This window comes from Protopterus annectens, chromosome 2.part0 (genome assembly GCF_019279795.1).
Source record: "Protopterus annectens isolate FY-2018-M chromosome 2.part0, PAN1.0, whole genome shotgun sequence".
NCBI lineage: Eukaryota > Metazoa > Chordata > Ceratodontiformes > Protopteridae > Protopterus > Protopterus annectens.
In genome coordinates this window covers 402,646,174-402,665,987 of record NC_056728.1, presented here as the reverse complement: position 1 = coordinate 402,665,987, position 19,814 = coordinate 402,646,174, and positions in this window count along the sequence as shown.

The following is a 19,814-nucleotide window of genomic DNA, read 5'->3' as shown; positions in this document are numbered from 1 at the left end:
TGTGTACCATACACGGCTGATGAACACCTCCTGATGCCATTACTTTATATAGTGTGGCAACAGCATCTGCCGCCTCACATGCAGCAAGTTTAACCATTGCACAGTCCTCTGTACAGATATGCCAGGAATATCCAGATGTTTGCAACCTATAAGTGCTCGGAAGTGGTCTGTGTGCCCGAACAATACCCATGTATGTGATACTGTAGCCAAATAGGCCACAGTGAGTATACTGACACATATGACAGCATCAGGTATCATACCTGATTGAAGCATCATGCTGATACAATTCTACCACCCTATCTGTTGGCCAGCCTTGTAGGTGCAATACATGAGTCCAGATGTTTGGTTTTACAAGTGAACTGTTCATGTTATGGGTCACATTAATGGTTGGAAGGGGTGTGGCCTGCCATATTGTGGTCCCAGTTTGTATGTATCAGAAAACATCTTGCATCTTAACAGGGTGTGTACACAATTTATATTCACTGCATAGCAGTAATGTGTCACACATGTCCCTACCTTAGGCCATTTGTCTAGTCCATTTTGCTGACCTCTTTCCAGATGTCTTGCACTGACAAGTTGTGAGGTATTCTACAGGAATGTTGAATTCACCTCAGATAGCCCCCAGTGGTGATCACTGTGATGCAATGCAGTTAACCTCACCACAAGTAAACATGCTCATAAAGCAATATAGCTATTGCTGATAGTTGTTGCATGACAACTTGCATGCCCTTCACATCCCTGGGATATTGCCAGGCTACAACAGAACAATGCCATACTCACCAGCTTCAGGATGCTGTCCCATATGCAGACCAGAGGGACCTAGGTAGTTGTGAGAGAGAGAGGTATTGTCAACAGACTCACATGTGGCCTTTGTACAGGATGGATGCAGCATGTCTGCACATTTACAGTACAAACCCAACAATAGACAATTTTCTGTCCTCACCATAGATCTGCACCTATGTGCATTAGAAACCCCCATCCACAACTGCAATCGGACCTAACAGATGGATGTAGATACAATACAAATACAAGTATGTCTGATACATTAGTGTACTAATCCCCACTGGGCCCTTACCTGCACACTCCCTGTCCATTGCATGGGTGTCACCTGCCTCTAGCATGTTGGCCTCTGTACCCTGGTGTTGTACTGGGGTGTGTGCCCCAAGATTGGTGGAAGCCCATATGCTACACAATTTGGTTGTGTGATGGATGACAAAGAGAAATGTGAAGTAATTTGTATGATGTGGTGATGACTGTACTCAAGGGTGATAGAGTGGTCATTGCAGCAGATGTCAATGGGCATTTTGGTGAAGGGAACAGAGGGTCTGAGGAAGGGATAGGTATGCATGTTGTTAAAAGGAATGCAGACGGTGAGATAGTAGTGGATTTTGCAAAACAGATGGATATGGTTGCGGTGAATATGTACTATAACACGAGGGAGGAGCATTGGGTGATTTACAAGACTGTAGTAAGATGCACACAGGTTGAATATATCCAATGTAGGAGGGCCAGTTTGAAGGAGATTGGAGACTATAAAGTGGTGAAGGGGAAAGTATATTTAGGCAGCATAGAATGTTGGTCTGCAGGATGATGTTTCTGATTAAGAAGAGTGGGGAGTGTGAGTTCAGCAGCAAGGATCACATGGTGTGAATTAGAAAAGGGTGATTGTGAGGTGGAATTCAGTGAAGAGTTAAGACAGACACTGGGTGGTACTGTCAATTTACCCCATATCTGGATACGTACAGCAGAGCTACTAAGGGAGACATCTAGAAAGGTGCTTGGTGTGACATGTTGATAGAGGAAGTAGTACAAGGAGACCTGATGGTGGACTGAGGAAGTACAAGACAGTACACAGAGAAAGAGAATGGGGAAGAAGGAGTGAGACTGTCAGAGAGATGAGGAAAGTAGACAGGAGTGCAAAGAGATGGGGTGCATGGCAAAGAGAGATGTGGTAAAGGCTAAAGATGAGGCACATGAAGAGTTGTATGACTGTTTGGACACTAAGGAGGGATGACAGGAGTTGTACTGATTGGCTAGACTGATGTACTGAGCTAGGAAATATGTGCAGCAGATAAGGGTGATAAAGGATAACAAGGTAAATGTACTCACAAGTGAGGAAATTGTGTTGACAACATGGACAGAGTACTTTGAGAGGCTGATGACTGCAGAGAATGAGACAGAGAAGATTGGATGATGTGGGTATGGTGAATCAGGAAGTGCAACAGCTTAGCAAGGAAGATGTAAGGATAGCTATGAAGGGGATGAATACTGGCAAGGCTGTTGGCCCACATTACATACATGTGGAAGCATGGAGGTGTTTAGGGGAAATGGCAGTGGTTTGTTTAGCCACACTATTTACTGATATCTTGGGTGTTGTGAGGTTGCATGAGAAGTGGAAAAAAAAGTGCTTGGGTAGGGTTTTAAGAATAAGGTAGATATGCAGAGCTGTGGAAACTACAGAGGGATAACATTGAGTTTGATCTGTATTGAGAGTAGGGAACTGATTTAGGAGACCCTACAGGGGTATAAATATGCTGTAGCTAGGGGAGTAATGAAGATCAGCAGGACTACAACAGAATATCTGTGTATGAATGGGAGAGAGGATAGCGGAATGTTGAGGATGCATGGAGCAGATTTGGCAAAGGTGGATGTGCTTAAATGGTTGAGACCAACATTTCAGAGTAATGACGACTGTGGCAGACAGATGAAGAAGAGAGTACAGGCAGGATGGAAATGTTGGAGAAGAGTGTCAGGTGTGAGACCACCTATGTTATACAGGTTGGAGACAGTGGCAGTGAGAAAAAACGCAGGACAGAGCTGCACATGGTAGAGGTATGGATGTTTCGGTTTGCACTGGATATGACATGAGTGCACAGGTTTAGCAATGTGTATATAAGAGGGACAAGCCATGTTGGACAGATATGACACAAAGTTGAATAGGCAGGATTACATCATGAAGAGGGCTGCTGAATATATTGAGAAAAAGATGGTTAAGGATGTAGCTGCCAGGTAAGAGGAAGAGAGGAAGGCCTCAGATAAGGTTTATGGATGTGGTGAGAGAGGACATGCATGTGGTTGGTGTGAGACAGCAATATTCAGGGGACAGGCAGAAATGGCAACAGATGATCCAATGTGGCAATCCCGAATGGGAAAAGCCAGAGGACAATGAAGGGGGAATGTTGTAATGACAGTCTTCACAGATTTGCCAACTATTTGACAGACATAACACAACTCTATGGGTAAATGTCTACAAATCTGAGCCACACATATGCTCAGTGTGCATAACACTGGACAGTTAAATGTTATGAGCTCAGTATATAACATGCAGTTCAACACACATCTGCAGCAGTACTTTACTATGCAAACATCATATATAGGTGTCTCACATATCTGAGACAAACACATATATACTAGTTGTATTCACCAGCAAGATATGGATATATACAGCATGCCAGTAGCTGGCCTAGCATTGTCAAAGTCAGTATTGTTCAACACACTCCAGTAGTAGTCATATGTGAGCCATCCTTTCCTGGGGCCTTACCAATGATCTGTGTCACTGCAGACACACCCAGATGCTATGGCAGTAGTTTCTGATCAGCAATATATTATCACAGCAAGCTTTGTTGAGACATATATGTTAACCCTCCTCTTTCACATTCTTACATTCCCTCTACTGCAGTCCATGAGATGCTTACTTGTTCGACATACCTGTCTTTGTATTTTTCAAACTATAGTTGGTCATATGCTATTTGTTGTCTTTTTCCCAGTTTCCCACTCTCCCTCTCCACACACATGTAGGGTGTACATCTGTGTTGCATAGGCAGCAGCTTGCCTTTTGTCAGTAATGCTCATGAGCAGCTGATGGCCTGTGCACCAATTATTGTTGCTAACTGCATGCAGAACAGCTGTGATATTATTCCAATAGACAATGGCATCTTCATACACTGATATTATTGGGTAATTCATGGGCGTGTAGCTCCTTTACCTTGCCTGTGAGGGGAACTTCATGGAGATGTGTGAACAACAGCATCACAATGGGTATTTGGAAATACCTCTTATAAAACTGTGGAGACAGGCCAACAAAATGGGGGAGAATGTTCTACACAGTGACTGAATGTATGTATTGCTGTTATACATGTGGATTAATGGTAGTCTAGCAGGGTTTGTGTGAACATATGGAGTTTCTGTGTGATGTAGGTTGAAATATTTTGTGGATGTCCACAATGCACCTCAAAGTGCTGTACTTTACTAGGGCTGCTGATGTCCCTCACCTCACAAGTATGTTGGGACACCCTTCAGTCTATGATTTCCATGGTAACACTGTAGTAGCAATAACTAGATAGGTAGGGGTCTACTCTCAGTCCTGGCAAATGTGTGTGCATGTATGTGTGTGCACAAGACCAGTATCCTGAGTGTGTGTGTTTGAGTGAGGAATATTTCCATTGGGTGGCCATGTTGTAAGCCATTGTACTCCCACCACACATCCTACGTTCTGCACTATGAGGGTTGCTTTTTACATCAACCATACAGGTATCTGTACACACTTGGCAGAGCTATAAGCCATGTTCTGTGTGCAAGCAACAGCTATGTAACAGTATGGAATGAGCAGCTAAAGATGCAGGGCTCTTAAGCACAATCGTGGCACACTTGTGTGCATGCATTACTGTATATAGCAGTGTTTGTGGGTGTATACTCCCTTGCATGACATTAGTATAAAACCTGTCACACCGACTACACCACCCATTGCCATACCTTACAAGGGCATGTTATGTTACTCACTATACATGTACTTTGGAAGCTCACACTATGAGCTCTGTGTCACCTGTGATGACTACATAATACTGTACTACCACTAATTAGATTAGTAAGGAATTCAAAAGCAACAGTGGCAATTGTGATTGTCTGTGCCTGTGTCTGTGAACAATATTCTATGTGTGTTGGATTAACACAATACCCTCTTGTGTGTGTGGAAATTACAAATCTGAGGTGTGTTCCACCCACTAGACTTACCAGAGTCCACTGTACATGAGGTGTTGATGTCAACTACTATACACCTACATGCATACACTCCTCAGCCCTATAAGCTACATAGCACATTCAAAAACTGTCATACAAACCTGTCAATTGTGTACATATGAACCCTGGATATGACACACCTAATGTGTTACCACACTGACATACCCCTTTTAGTCTACATGGACACATCCTGCTGATATACAGACACCTATAAGATGAACAGAATGCATTATGGAGACCACATGCTGTCAACATTAACTATAATGCATAATGACTGACAATAATGCATAATGGCTGACAGCTACACACCCTGACGTGTAACCATTAAACATGCTGGCTGTCAACACTACACAGCATTACATTGCTAAACTGTACTAAGTCCTATGTTCACCCTGTGCATCAGAACCATATTAGCATGTCTCTGCATCAATGGTATGGATGGCAGGGATGTGGCACAGGTATCATCATATGCACAGGGTGTTGTGTGGGTTTGCTAGAAGCTTAGGTTGGATCATTTAGTGGACATCATGTGCATGTTTGGAGGTTGTATTTGAAATGGGCTGTGCAGAGGTGGTATGTGTAAGTCTGGAGGTTACCTTGTTGTGATGGTGATGTGTGTGTGTGTGTATGGATGCACACAGTCATCCCATGTGGCTGCCCTACAAAGGGGTATGTTGGACAGCTGTGGACCATACATGGCAGGGTGTACAGTTCACTATCTCTGGCCACAGATATGGGAACTGGGCCTGCCAGGGGACCCACAGGCATCACCAGGCTCAAGGCCAAATGCACTACTACTCCCAGATGGAGAGTGGCTTCTGCTGGATCCATGTCTCTGTTGGGACTGACCAGGACCACGTGCCCTCAGCTGTTTGTGCTGCTGTCCCCATCCATGTGGCCAACGGCCAACTTCTACCACATGTTCAATTACAGACATTCCACATTCAATGATTGACATGCCATGGATGAGGACTCCCACCATCTCACCCAACTGGCTGTCCATGACCTCAGCATAATAATAGTGGGTATCAGCAAGATCATGGATGTTGTCACGCATAGCAGGAAGAGTAGCATTCCCAGCCCTGAGAGCTGTCTGGTGTTACATTCACTAAGTGCCTTTGCCTCCATGATGGTCCAAAACATGCATCTGGTGACACTTGCTGTGGCACTTCTGACAGGAGCATGTCAGGCTGTGGGCCCCCTTTGAGCACCCCTGCCCGTCCACCTGTGTGGAATCTCGCCTGTTCTCTGGCTTTGGCTGATGTCTACAGACACACTCACCATATTCACCACACTTGCCTGTCCCATACCACTACCCGCCAACTGTCCATCATCTATGACCACTGGTGATTGAGTATGTGTGGGCATTGTCTGTGTGTGGGGATGGAGTGAACAAGAGTGGGATGCCAACCAATGGTACATATTCAGCCCCTGACAACCCAGTCTGTGCTTCACTTTTGCTATCATCATCATCAGAGTCTGCAGAGACACTGACATCAGTTCCCAAGCGGGATGGACCCCGACCCCCATTGCCTCCTGTGAAGACAATAAATGTAAATTAATACCTGTACATTGGCTGCTACGCACACAGATATGCACACAGACACTTACAGGTGAGTTGCCACAAAGCTATTAAACAGACCTCACATTACCCAAAAGGTGACATGCATGACACACAGAGCCCTCATCATGCATTGCAGCCATTCTCAATCCCTGTTACTAACAATATACATGTCTGGGATGCATTAGTACTGTTAGTAGGTGACATGCATTCACCTAGCACACACTGCACCCATGTACACATTATTGATGTTCACCTGTATAGCACAGTGGCAACTGCTGTAAAACATACCTCACAACTGTACATATCATTGGCGTCTGTGTAGATGTCTGGCACATATGTTTGCTCTGTCCTTCACAACCTCTATGTGTTTATCTGACACATAACTGGGATCATATGAGGATTTATGTCACTAATTAATGACATACATTCGATTTTCACACCTTACTACCAGCAGTGAATGTATGTTCAAACAAATCCTGTTACATCAACAACCTTCTAAGCTTAACATGGATATGATAAGTGTACCCACCCCTTTTAACATGGCAGGCTGTTGTATCATATAAAATGAGATGACAATACTGCATTCACAAACATTACCCACCTTAAATGTGACATATGACCTGAGCAATCCAATCGTGAACATATTGTTTGCATTTACAAGTTAAATCTTTATGTTATGGTCACATTACAGGTTAGAAAAGGTGTGTGTAATGTAACATTGTGTTCTCTCATTGTATATATCAGAAACACTTGACATCTTGACAGGGGTGTGTACACTGTGCTATCCACTGTATAGGAGTAATGTTTCAGACATATCCCTACTGTAGGCCATTTGGCCTGCCCAGTTTGTTGGTCTGTGTCCACATGTCTTGCACTGACAGTTTGTGAGGTATGCTGCAGGAATGTTACCTTAGCCCTTCAGATTGCCCCCCCCCCCGGTGACCACTGTGATCCACTGCAGTTAACACCACCACAAGTGAACATGGACATCAAGCAATATGGCTAGGTGTGTATTGGCAAAGCACAAAAAAAAATACATGCTCACCAGCTACAGGCTGCTGTCTCAGTAGACCAGAGGAAGCTACATAGGTATGGGGGAAAGGTACTGTCAATATGTAGCCTTGTTACAGGGGGGAAGCAGCATTTCTGCACATTAACAATACAGCCCCCAATAATACAAAATATGCTGCCCATCACCATAGATGTGCACTTATGTGCATTACCAAACCCTGTCCACAACTACTATCTTATCTGACATATGCATGTAGATTCTCTACAGATACAGGTTATGTATGCTAACGTACTCTAGTAATGTTCACTAGGCCTCACCTGCATGCTGCTTGTCCATTGTGTCAGGGACACCCACATCCACAATTCTGTCTTCATGTAGCTGCTCTCTTCTCGGTGGGTGCACCAAGATTGGCAAGGAGCTGCTCCTGTGCTGTAAGTGGGGGCTGCATGAGTGGGCCCCCAACTGTGGCTGTTACTTCCCTGGCTATGGTAGCAGCCCTTCGCCAGGCATTATGAAGGAGGTCAGTTGCACAATGCCAGACCAGCTCATATGTTCTTGTGTTCAGGCTGACATCATTTACCCTGTGGACTAGGTCATTCCACAGGGCAGTCCATTCGCGCAGATGTTCCTAGGTGGGGCCAAGCATTACATCATAATGATGGATTATAAAGTCCACTATTTCCTCAGTTTCTGCAGCAGTGTATGCTGGATTGCACACATGATCCATCCCGCCTGGAAGACATAAACAATGAAACACATCATTGCACCTTATACAGTTGTCAACAGTCTGGACAGAAATTACACATCAACAGTGGATATATAGTTCCAGCAGTCAGCTACACCATATACCTCTAATCTATTAGCACAATATCAGCTTGCATAGCACTCCTGGCCCTGATGTGTCATATTTCCACCAATGATGGATAGTTAATTGCACAAACCTCAAACCTCTAGTCTCATTCCTTTCTGTGTAGAGGGATACTGGCCATCTTCCATGAGGATGGTGTATGGATGTTGCTGAGGCTGTGTTTTAATATGGTATGAGATGGCACTATGAGCACTTGCCTGAGTTCATATAGGATACAGACAGGGATGTTATCTGGCCCCATGGAGACTTCCTGTTGTTGCCTTTTAATACGCAAAATGTACCTGCTCACCACTGATGAGAGGAGGTGTGCGGTTGACGTGCATATCACCCTATAGGGAATGGGGGGACAGGGGGCTGATGTTCACACCTAACCTGCCTGATGCATGTTTCCTGTAGCCATGGCATGTGTGTATGAGATGTTATTTAATACCAGTACATGGCAAATTGTATTGCCTCTGGGATTGACAACATATGTGGGGACACCCTTGTGACTGGCTTTGGCAGTGTGGATATGCATGATTTGTACTCATAGTTAGCCTTACATTGAGTCGTCTGTGACGTTACATGTTTGTTCAAATAGAGATAGACATGCTTCCAAGTTGCCCTCTGCACCTATGTGGCCCTGTACAGCAATATAAGAACCTAGCATGTGGTTTGTGTATTGCAGCTGTCAACCAAAGGGGACAATAACTCATTTCAAAACAATTCCCAACTTTAATGTGAATTATAGCCTATACAATGCCATTGAAAACATAACAATCTGTTAGGGGAAAACATATGCAAATTGAAATCATTACAATAAGCTGGTTGCATGAGTGTGCACACCCTTAAACAGATACTATGTGGAAGCACCTGTTGAGATAATGACAGTATTCAGTCATCTTACGTCAGAATCTTTCATTATGGCACATCTTAACTTAATAATAGCCACCCAGTTTTCCATCCAACAATCCAACAGTGCTACAAATATGTCAATTACTGAGGGCACATCTTGTGCACAGCCCTATTCAGAGCAACCCACAGATTATCTGTTGGGTGTAGGTCTGGCTGGCACATTCCCAAACTGTATTTCCCATCTGGTGAATCCATTATTTGGTAGATTCAGATGTATGCTTGGGGTCATAATGAAGCTGACAGGCAAAATCCCTCTTCATCTTCAGCTTTCTAACAGATGACTGAATGTTTGGTGACAAAACTAGTTGGTATTTGCAAATGTTCATAATTCCTTCCATCTGGAGTGGAGGCCAAGTTCCAGCTTTTGAAATGCAACCCCACAGCATGATCACCATGATTCACCAGGGGGATGGTGTACTTTGGGTGATGCAAAGTATTGTGTTGGGCCAAACATACTTCTTGGAATTGTGGGCTAAAGGATGAACCTTGCTGTCATCAGACCATGACACCTTGTCCAACATGAGCTTTGGAGACTTAATATACTGTTTAGCAATTGTGTCCAGCCCTGGATGTTTTTCTGTGTAAGAAAAGGCTTCCATGTAGCAATCCTTCTCTATATGGCAGGCATATGAGGAATACAGATGATTATTGTCACATTGGGTGCACACACAGTAGTTAGCAGGCATTCCTCAAGCTCAGTGTTGCTGTTAGTCCCCTGCCAGCCTTCATGGCCAGTTGTCATATTGTCACATCATCCACTTTGGATGGATGTCCAGGTGTTTGCAGTGTCACTGTTGTCTCATATGTTCTCCACTGTCTGATAACTGTCTGCACTGTATTCCATGGTATTTCTAATGTCAGGGACACTTTCTACTCCTCTCCTGAATTATATCTTTCCACACTTAGTTCCCTTCAATGCTTTGTAAGCTCTCTCCCAAATATGTCTTTTGCTGTAGCAGGCAACTGGGTAAATGTCAAATATATTTGACTAGGACAGCTAAACATTATTTGGAGTTAATCAGAATCATGTTAATCAATGGCATATGTGTAACCAAAAAGAGAATGCTGTGATTACTGCAAGAGGTGCATCAACCAAGTAGTGGTTTGTGTGTGTGCACATGTATGCAACCAGTTTATAGTATGTTTCTTATGTTGTATATTTTCTCCTCTAACAGATTTGTTTGTCAATAGAATTGTACAGGTTATGGGTCACATTCAAGGTGGGAAACATCTTGACAAGATTTCCTGTGGTCTTACTTTTGTATAGTTCACAAACCTGGCATTTCATCAGGGGTGTGTATACTCTTGATATCCACTGTATATAGGTGTTCAGATAAGCTGTTTGTGGTAGCCATGGACAGAGGGTCATAACACAGTTGCACACTTCTCCAATTACAATCTGATAATCATGCCCATTCTACTACCAATATTATTGACATGGCAATGCAACAACCAGTACCTGTAAACATTTATGTCTGTTGTTTACACTGCAACTGATATTACACAGATGTAGAACATGCACAACTGATTTACATACATAGATAAGTAAGTTGATTGCACAGTAGGCTTTGCTGTCACAGTGCTAAGCTGGAGGATGTCCCACATTCATATCTAGGCTATTATGTTAGTGTCATTGCTTACAGATCTGATAACAATTTGCCTAACATAACACAAGTCTTATGTGCAAGTGACTACAGATATCAGGCACAAATGTGCTTATAAGACTGTACAGTTGAATGGTATGAACTCACTATATGACAAACATTTCACCACATACTTCTGCAACAGTACTTTACACTGCACATGCTCTGTATAGTTCTCTTATATTTACAAGAGAAAATGTGTATCATAGTTATATGCACAGGTAACATATGGATATGTACACCATCCCAGTAGCTGGCCTAGCAGTGGCACAGTCAGTGGTGTTTGACAGACACTCCAGTAGTTGCCAAATATCAGCTGTCCTTTCCTGGGGTGAGTCAGGGGCCTGACCTGTGATCTATGTCACTTCAGACAAAGCCACATGCTAGGGCCATTACTGCTGTTTAGCATTACATCAGTACAGCAAGTCTAGTTGAAACATATGCTTTCAAACCCCTATTTTCCATTATTACAGACCATCTACTGCATTCAATTACATGCTTACTTGTTTCACATACCTTTTTTTCTGGAAATGTTAAAGATATATCTCCTTTTTGTTGTTTTGTTTTATTTTTTTTCTCTGTCTCTCTCTCATAGTATGACAGAAGTGGACTGAATATATGGCAGTGTGTATTTTGTAAGTAATGCTCGTGACCATGTGATGGCCTGAGCACCAACTGGTGTTCCCCAGTTGCTAATTGCATGTAGAGAAGCTGTGTAGTTACTTCAATAGTCAATGTCATGGCAACACACTCCTATAATTGAGTACTCCATGTGGGCATTGGCCATTTCCCTTTCCTGTGAGGAAGACATCCTGGAGGTGTGTGAGCTAATACCTCTTACAACAAGACTTGTGGAGACAAGCCAAATAAATGGTGGAGAAGGTTCAAGACTTAGGGGCAGAATGTGAGTATTGCTGTTATATGTTTTGAATACTGCTAGTTTAACAGGGTTTGTCTGAACATGCTACTTCTGCATGGGTTTCAGTCTGACAAAGTTCTGTCTCTGCATAGCTCCCAACTGTAGGGCTATTCACATAATGGCCAAAGGTTAGCCTGTTATGCATGGTCTGTTCCCCAGACAGATGTTGTCCTTGGCAAATCAGTAGCATACTCTGCTGATTACAATCAGTAAATGCTAACATCCATTTGTTTTTCTGATTTTATATCACTCAGAAAAGATATGTTAGAACAAACCATTTAACACCAGCAAATTCCTCAGTGTACAACAGCAATATTTCAAGTATGGCCATGCATTTGGGCATCTGTCCACCAATTATGTCAGGCTTTGTCCATATGTCATACAGTAGGATGTTGATGGGTATAATGGTCTATCATTATTTAGTGCTGTGATTCCTGCTGAGGGGAAAGGCTGGAAAACATGTTGAAGTCTGTACATTCAAGAGATTGGTGTATAGAGAATATTCTTAGATGCACTTGTAACATATTTTATGTGGGGGAGAGTAACACGTGTTTTAAAACTAGTCTGTTAAAACATGTGAGCCATATTAAAAGAAAGACAGTTCTATAGCTGTACATTTGAATAAATCTCACCATGGGGACAGTAGTGGGTTACAAGGTACTGTTTTGGAAAAAAGTCTGTTTCTCAGTTTGATGAAACATTCATAAAAGAGCAACTGTTATGTATAGAATCGATGTATTATTATTAAATGTGGTATTTTATCCCCTAGAGGGTTAAATGAGGAATGTAACTGGAGGCACTCTATTTAATTATGCAATTAAGTGTTAATTGCTTCTTGTATTTAAGGCAAGCATTTCTTGTAATGTTTTTCTACTTGAAGGCTTTGGCCAAGACATCAGAGTATAATAAACTTGTGTGAATTACTGGCTGATTGTATTTCTCTTCGCTATGTTCAGTCATTTTAGTTATTTTGCTAAGAGGTTGTTGTATGTCTGGCCATTGTGTATGGCCTATCATGACTTTGTAAAAGTGTACTGTTCACTTATTTATTTGGACTGTGGAGAGGGGAGCATATGTGAATGTCATGGGTCCTCTTGTGTCCAACTGTGCATGCTGCCCCAGTTATCGGTGGTCTATCAGTATCATATGTTTCTATGGGCATTTTGAGACATGTATGCATATATGTATATATATATATATATATATATATATATATATATATATATATATATATATATATATATCCTATTGTAAACTGGCTGCAAAGTATGGTATGTTTGAGAAAACATCTTGAAACCATACATCTCAGATGGCTTATTAGTAAATTGCTGTGACTATGGTGTGCTGGGTCCTGGGTTCAAGACCTACAAGGGCTGTTTATTTTGCTGTTAGGCAGAACAAGGACTGTTGGATACAGAGTGATTAAGGCAGTTTTGAGCAGCTTTAAGAGTGTTTGCATGGGTTTGCATGACGGTAAGTGGTGCTAAAATATGGTTAAATGAATAGGCGCTTACACTGTGCAGACTTTGCTTACCAGTGCACAAATCTGCTTAGCATTTACATTTAAGCAATGCTTAAACCTGTTAAGCATAGTTTAGCCCTGGTAACCATTGATCACATTCCAGTCTGATAAAATAGCAGAGTAATGATATCTTTAATAAGTGTATTTAATTTCCTGTACATAACATGCTTCTATGTGCTGTCATTATAGTTGCAAGGGGTGTGACTATACTGTATGGGACACTTGGGTATACATGGGTAGTAACACAATCTTTGTTTTTTTTTTTTTTTTAATACATGGGTAGTATCCTAGGTTATATGCAGTCACACTTGCATGTTACACCTGCTACATTGCACTGGTTTACAAAAATAGTTTAACACATGTTGTATTATTAAGTTAGCACTTTTAACAGTGCTTTCCCAAGCACCAAAAGTTGATTGCAAAGAAACCGCAATGGCTACAGAAACAGCAGCAAATAAATGTATTCCACTCTCTAGCGCCTCGGCAAATGTCTTCAAGGAGTATATACATTTGACAAAACCACATACACTTTTATATATGCATAATTACCCCACCCAACAATTAATTAATTAATTATGTTTTCAAATTAAGTTCAAGTCCCCTAGGAGACAAAGTAGCACATTTTAAAATGAACAAAGCCTCTTTATACAACAATTTATCCTTAATTAAAACAATTTTTCCTGGATTTACACAAATATGTTCCAAAATACTACATTTCAATATTTTATAATTACTTTGATGATAATCTTTAAAATGAACAGCTATAGGGCTATCTATATTATGTTTTTATGTCCCTCACATGTTCCTGAATTCTTAATTTAAACATCCTCTTTGTTTCACCTATATAATATTTCTCACATGGACATTTTAAAATATAGACAATACCCAGAGTTCTACATGAAAACTTTTGATTAGGACAAAAGTTGTTCCCATTATCATTTTTAAAATAATTAATGACAAGTGGGAAAATAGAACAATTGCCACAGGGGACAGTTCCTCTCACATCCAAGAAAAAAATATGAATCTGTGATTCTGGTGCTTTAAATTTACTATGTACAATCAAGTCACCTATACTTCTATCCTTCTTATAAGAAATAGGTAACCCACTACGAATATTCTTTACCAAAGTTTCATCACCAAATAGTATAGGCCAATAGTAATCTAAGATTTCTCTTATTTCTGTACTTAATATATTATAAATGGTGACAAAATAAATATCTCTTCCCCCATTTCCAATATTATTAACTTCACAAAAATTCTAATTATTAAGAAAGGAAGGGCAGAGACTACATAAAATATTTAAATTCTCATTTTGCTTCTCACAAGTTTCAACATTTATGTTATTTCTATGACACATAGTCTTATGTAGGGCTTCATCAACTATTTTTTATCATAACCTCTCCAAATAAACATTTTATATGTATGTACCACTTCCTTAACAAACCCTTCATCATCATTACACAATTTATTTAGATGGAGAAACTCCCCAAATGGCAAAGAAGTGACTAAATGTGATGGATGACAACTTGTTCCAAATAAAAATTCACTACTAGTATCATTCGTTCTATATACAAATGTAGCAATAGTTCCATCTAAGTTACCTTTAAGGTTTAAATCCAAAAAAATAACTTCATTGCCGATTTGTAATCCATCAGATTTAAAAGGAAATCTGTTATTACTCAAATATTCTATAAAACAACACTTCATCCATACCCCCACGACATATAAAAATAAGATCATCAATAAAATGGAAATACTTAATAACATGTTGTGCAAAAAAGTGTTGTTGAACCATACATTCAATTTAAAAAAAAACTCACATTCAACTTTGAATACATGGGAGCAAAAGCCACTCCCATGGCTGTCCCACAACACTAATGAAAAATTTCTTCATTAAAAATAAATAAATTGTTTTCCAAGCAAAACTTAACCAACTCAATTATAAAAGCAGTTTTAGGGCTTTCACCTAAAAATATTGCAGTGCCTGTAACCCATGACAATGCCATATATTAGTGTACAAACTCTGTGCATCCAGTATAATCCAGTACATATCAGAGTCTCAAGTTAAATCAGATATTTTATCACTAAAATCCTGGGTATCCCTTATACATGATATAATATTTTTAACAAAGGATAACAAATAATGATGCAAAAACATACCCATATTATGAAGAAAATATTTACAAGCAGCAACAATGTCTCCCATTCAAAACATCAAGACCTTTATGAAGCTTTGCTAAACAATAAAATGATGCAACTTCACTCCCTGTAACAGAAAATTTCTTCTCAATATAATTTTTACTAAAATAACCCAGTCTATAACCTTTATATAATAAAGACTCATATTCCTTCATTGCTTGTTAGTACATATTTGCTCATATATTGTAGAAACATTCAACAAATTTTAACACATTTCCATATATTGTCTATAGCTCACTATTACAATTTTATTGCCCTTATCAGATGTTTTATTTACTAATTCCCTATTCCCACTTAAACATTTCAAACCCTGCCACTGTTGCTTTGAAAGGTTATATTCAATACGCTGTCCTTTAGAAAAATTCTTAAACAAAACTTCAAACTTCAATAGAATAATTCACAGCAGCAGAAAATTGCTGAATAATTTCACTGCTGAAGGATGGCAAAAAAGTACTCTCATAGGAAATTTTAGATGTATCTAAAGCACAATATGCATTGCATTGGCAGCTAAAAATTCTACATTTTTAGAGGTACATGAATTAAAAACTATCCTCTGAACTATCATCAGTGACATTTACAGCATTCACATTCACAGGAGAAAAATGTTTAGTAAGATGTAATTTACGAATCAGTCTGAACACCTCACATTTAACATTATGTAGGCGTGGCAAAACTGTGAGTACAAACTTCAACCCTAAATTTCAAACAGGTAAAGCTGTTTATCCAACACACACGCAAATATATTTACAACCATACTGTTACACTCAAAATTATTGCCATCTACCTCATTTCTTTTGTTGTTTATATTGTCCATCAGTAAGTCCATATCCTTGTCCATGGCCAAAGCGATTCCTTTTCTTCCTAAAGGTGTTTTCTGGACATTCACTGGGCTTATGAAAACTTTTTCCACGTTCTCCTAGATTCTGTGCATTTGGTAAGAGGGGAAAGTCCCCTCATTCACTATCCCCTGAATATTCACCCTCTGTAGATGCAAAAGAGACAGTCAGTGCCTTTTTATTACTTCTGTTGTGATGTGGGTGTTGAACATGTCTCTTGGCTCTCCAAAGGAAAGCCTTGCTGTTATTGTAGTCCCATAGATCTCTCTTAAGTTTAGTTTTTTTTCTTTTCAGTCAAGTCCTGCTCATAGGACTTCAATTTATCATTGATTTCACTCAGCATATTGTCAAAACATTAAGAGGTCACCTGGGGTCTCAATTCTAAACATAAAGACTTCCCCTCTTCTTTAATCTGTTACTGTTTTATACGGTCACGTTCCACTAGAATCTTAACCCACTCAATGGAACATCTATGAGCATTAGATAACCACCTCAGTTTAATGCCAGATCTTCCTCATTAGTGTCATCAAAAGGTGTACTGGGGCTCTTAAATGCATGGAGCCCCCGAGGGGTGATATTCAGCTCTAAACATTTCTTTAAACTCAGAATGTTAAGATGCACTTTTGTCTCTTTGAACAATTGTTCAAATATTTATTTAGTTCTTGCACTTCAACAGGCAAATTATTGGAGACAGCTACACCCACCATGTTAAATGGATTGTCCAACCGCCGATTTCTCTCCTCTATCTGCTTCTCCCAAAAATTCAATGTAGCTTCACTCTGTGTACCTCTTTTTTCACCAAGCTGATCATGGGATACATATTGGTCCATGGAACATTGTGATAATCCACTCGAATCATCTCTAAATATCCTAGGGATATTATTAGCAGGATCAGTAGCCATACCGACAAACAACTGGTATTAGAACCACAACAATGATCAAAAAAAGCATTAAAGAAACCACAATGGCTACAAAAACAGCAGCAAATAAATATATCCCACTCTCTAGCACCTCTGCAAATGCCTTCAAGGACTATATACATTTGACAAAGCCACATACACTTTTATATACACATAATTACCCCACCCAACAATTAATTATTTCCAATTAAGTTCATTATTAAGTCCCCTAGGAGACAAAGTAGCACATTTTAAAATGAACAAAGCTCTTTATACAACAATTTATGCTTAATTAAAACCATTTCTCCTGGATTTACACAAATATGTTCCAAAATACTATATTTCAACATTTTATAATTACTTTGATGATAATCTTTAAAATGAACAGCTATAGTGCTTTCTATATTATTATTTTTTATGTTCCTCACATGTTCCTGAATTCTTAATTTAAACATCCTTTCTGTTTCACCTATATAAAATTTCTCACATGGACATTTTAAAATATAGACAGCACCTACAGTTCTACATGAAAACTTTTGGTCTGAACAAAAGTTGTTCTCATTAACATTTTTAAAATAACTAATGACAAGTGGACAGATAGAACAATTGCCACAGGGGACAGTTCCTCTAACATCCTAGAAAAAAAGTAGATTGCAGATTGTAGTACTTCAACCATACACCTCTGCATGCAAAGCAGGGACTCTGAGTACTATCTTGTTCTTGGTGTTTGAGCTGTATGTTTTTTATGTATCTCCTATTGGATATTAATATGATATCATGATATTAACTGTAGACTACTATGTCTTTTGTGCATGTCATTGAGGACTGCTGTTATGTAGTAATGACATACCTTTCAGGTTCAGACTTCTATCCTTTAAAACATTCATCCTAATGTATAACATGTTGGCTATCTTCTGGCTGTCCTCTGTACAGATGTGCAGATGTCAGGTATTGCTAAGGCCATACAACTATTCAGGTGCCCACATAGTATTGTGCTTTGGGTCTAGACACTGCTCCCATTTCCAACATATGGGACATTCCTTAATGTAGGCTTTGCCCCTTTTCCTTGCCTGTGTGAGGGACATTATAGAGGTGGTGGGCTATAGATTCACATACTGTAGGTGGCAATACTTCACAGGACAGGACATTTGGAGACAGACCAACAACATGGGGGACATATCCCCAGAATTGTAAACAGATTCTATGTCATCAGTGCTGTTATACACATGATGGATTGATAGATTGACAGGGTTTGTGTGGACATGCATTTAGTGAGTGACTTCACGACCGACAGTGATATGTCTCTGACATACCACTCCACTGGCACGCTGTCCACAGACTGGCCACATGTTTGCCTGTCCCCCAGACAGTTGGTGTCCTTGGTAAATCGGTCATGGACTCTGGGGAATGCAGTCAGTAAATACTCACATCTATTGATATTACTGAGTTCATATTCCTCATAAAGGATATGTTGCACAAACCCAGTAACATCTGCAACTGTCTCAATGTATGACAGCAATATGCCCAATCTACCCCTGTGTTTGTGCCTCTGTCCCCAAATGATGTCAAGCATTGTCGAGATGTCAATGAGGCTCAGACGTCTTATTTAGTATCATTATTTCTTGCCTTCATTCCTGCTACTATCCCAGTGATGTAGTAGACCCACAGACATGCCAGGGAAGATGCAATAGATATGAGTTCTGAGCCTGTACATTCTGAGATGAACTGTATATTTGAGTGGTCTGTGTATGTCTGGCCATTGTTAACAAACTATCAGGATTTTGTACACATGTCATGTGTGCATGTTATTTGGGCTGTGTATGGAGGGGGGGTAGATGTAAATGTTGCTTATTTTTTATCTGACTGCACATGCTGCTCCAGTTTCTGCTGAACTATTGGCTGTATGTGTTTGTAGGGGCAGACTGAGACATGTCCTGTACTAAGGTCAGGATTCAGACTACACTGAGAATTGGGCCTGTATATGTAGGGCTAGTGTGTGAGTGGAAAACAATGATGTATTTGTTCACACAGTCCATATGCTCTACTGTTCACTTGACTTACCAGTATGTGACTGTGACTGTGGTGATATTGGTTGTGGGCATGCACTTTCACACTGGTGTCTGTTTGTCAGTGCTGTTACATCCCTGTAGTGCCTGATATATTTGTAAATATATGCGTATTTACCCATAGCAGATTTCCTAGTTCAATTACTTGTGCTATTTCACTAAATATATGTTAGAGCAGACAGGAGGGTGTTACTACAGCAACTGTGTTAGCTTATCTACACCAGTATTTCAGATACGTCCCCATTTTCATGCCTTCCACAAACCACTTTGTCAGCCTTGGTCCAAATTTATTGCACTGAGGGGTTCTGAGTATACCTCTCAACTGGCTGCTTTGTTTCAGGATGTCCAGGTTTATTGCTCATGTTTCTGCTCTATT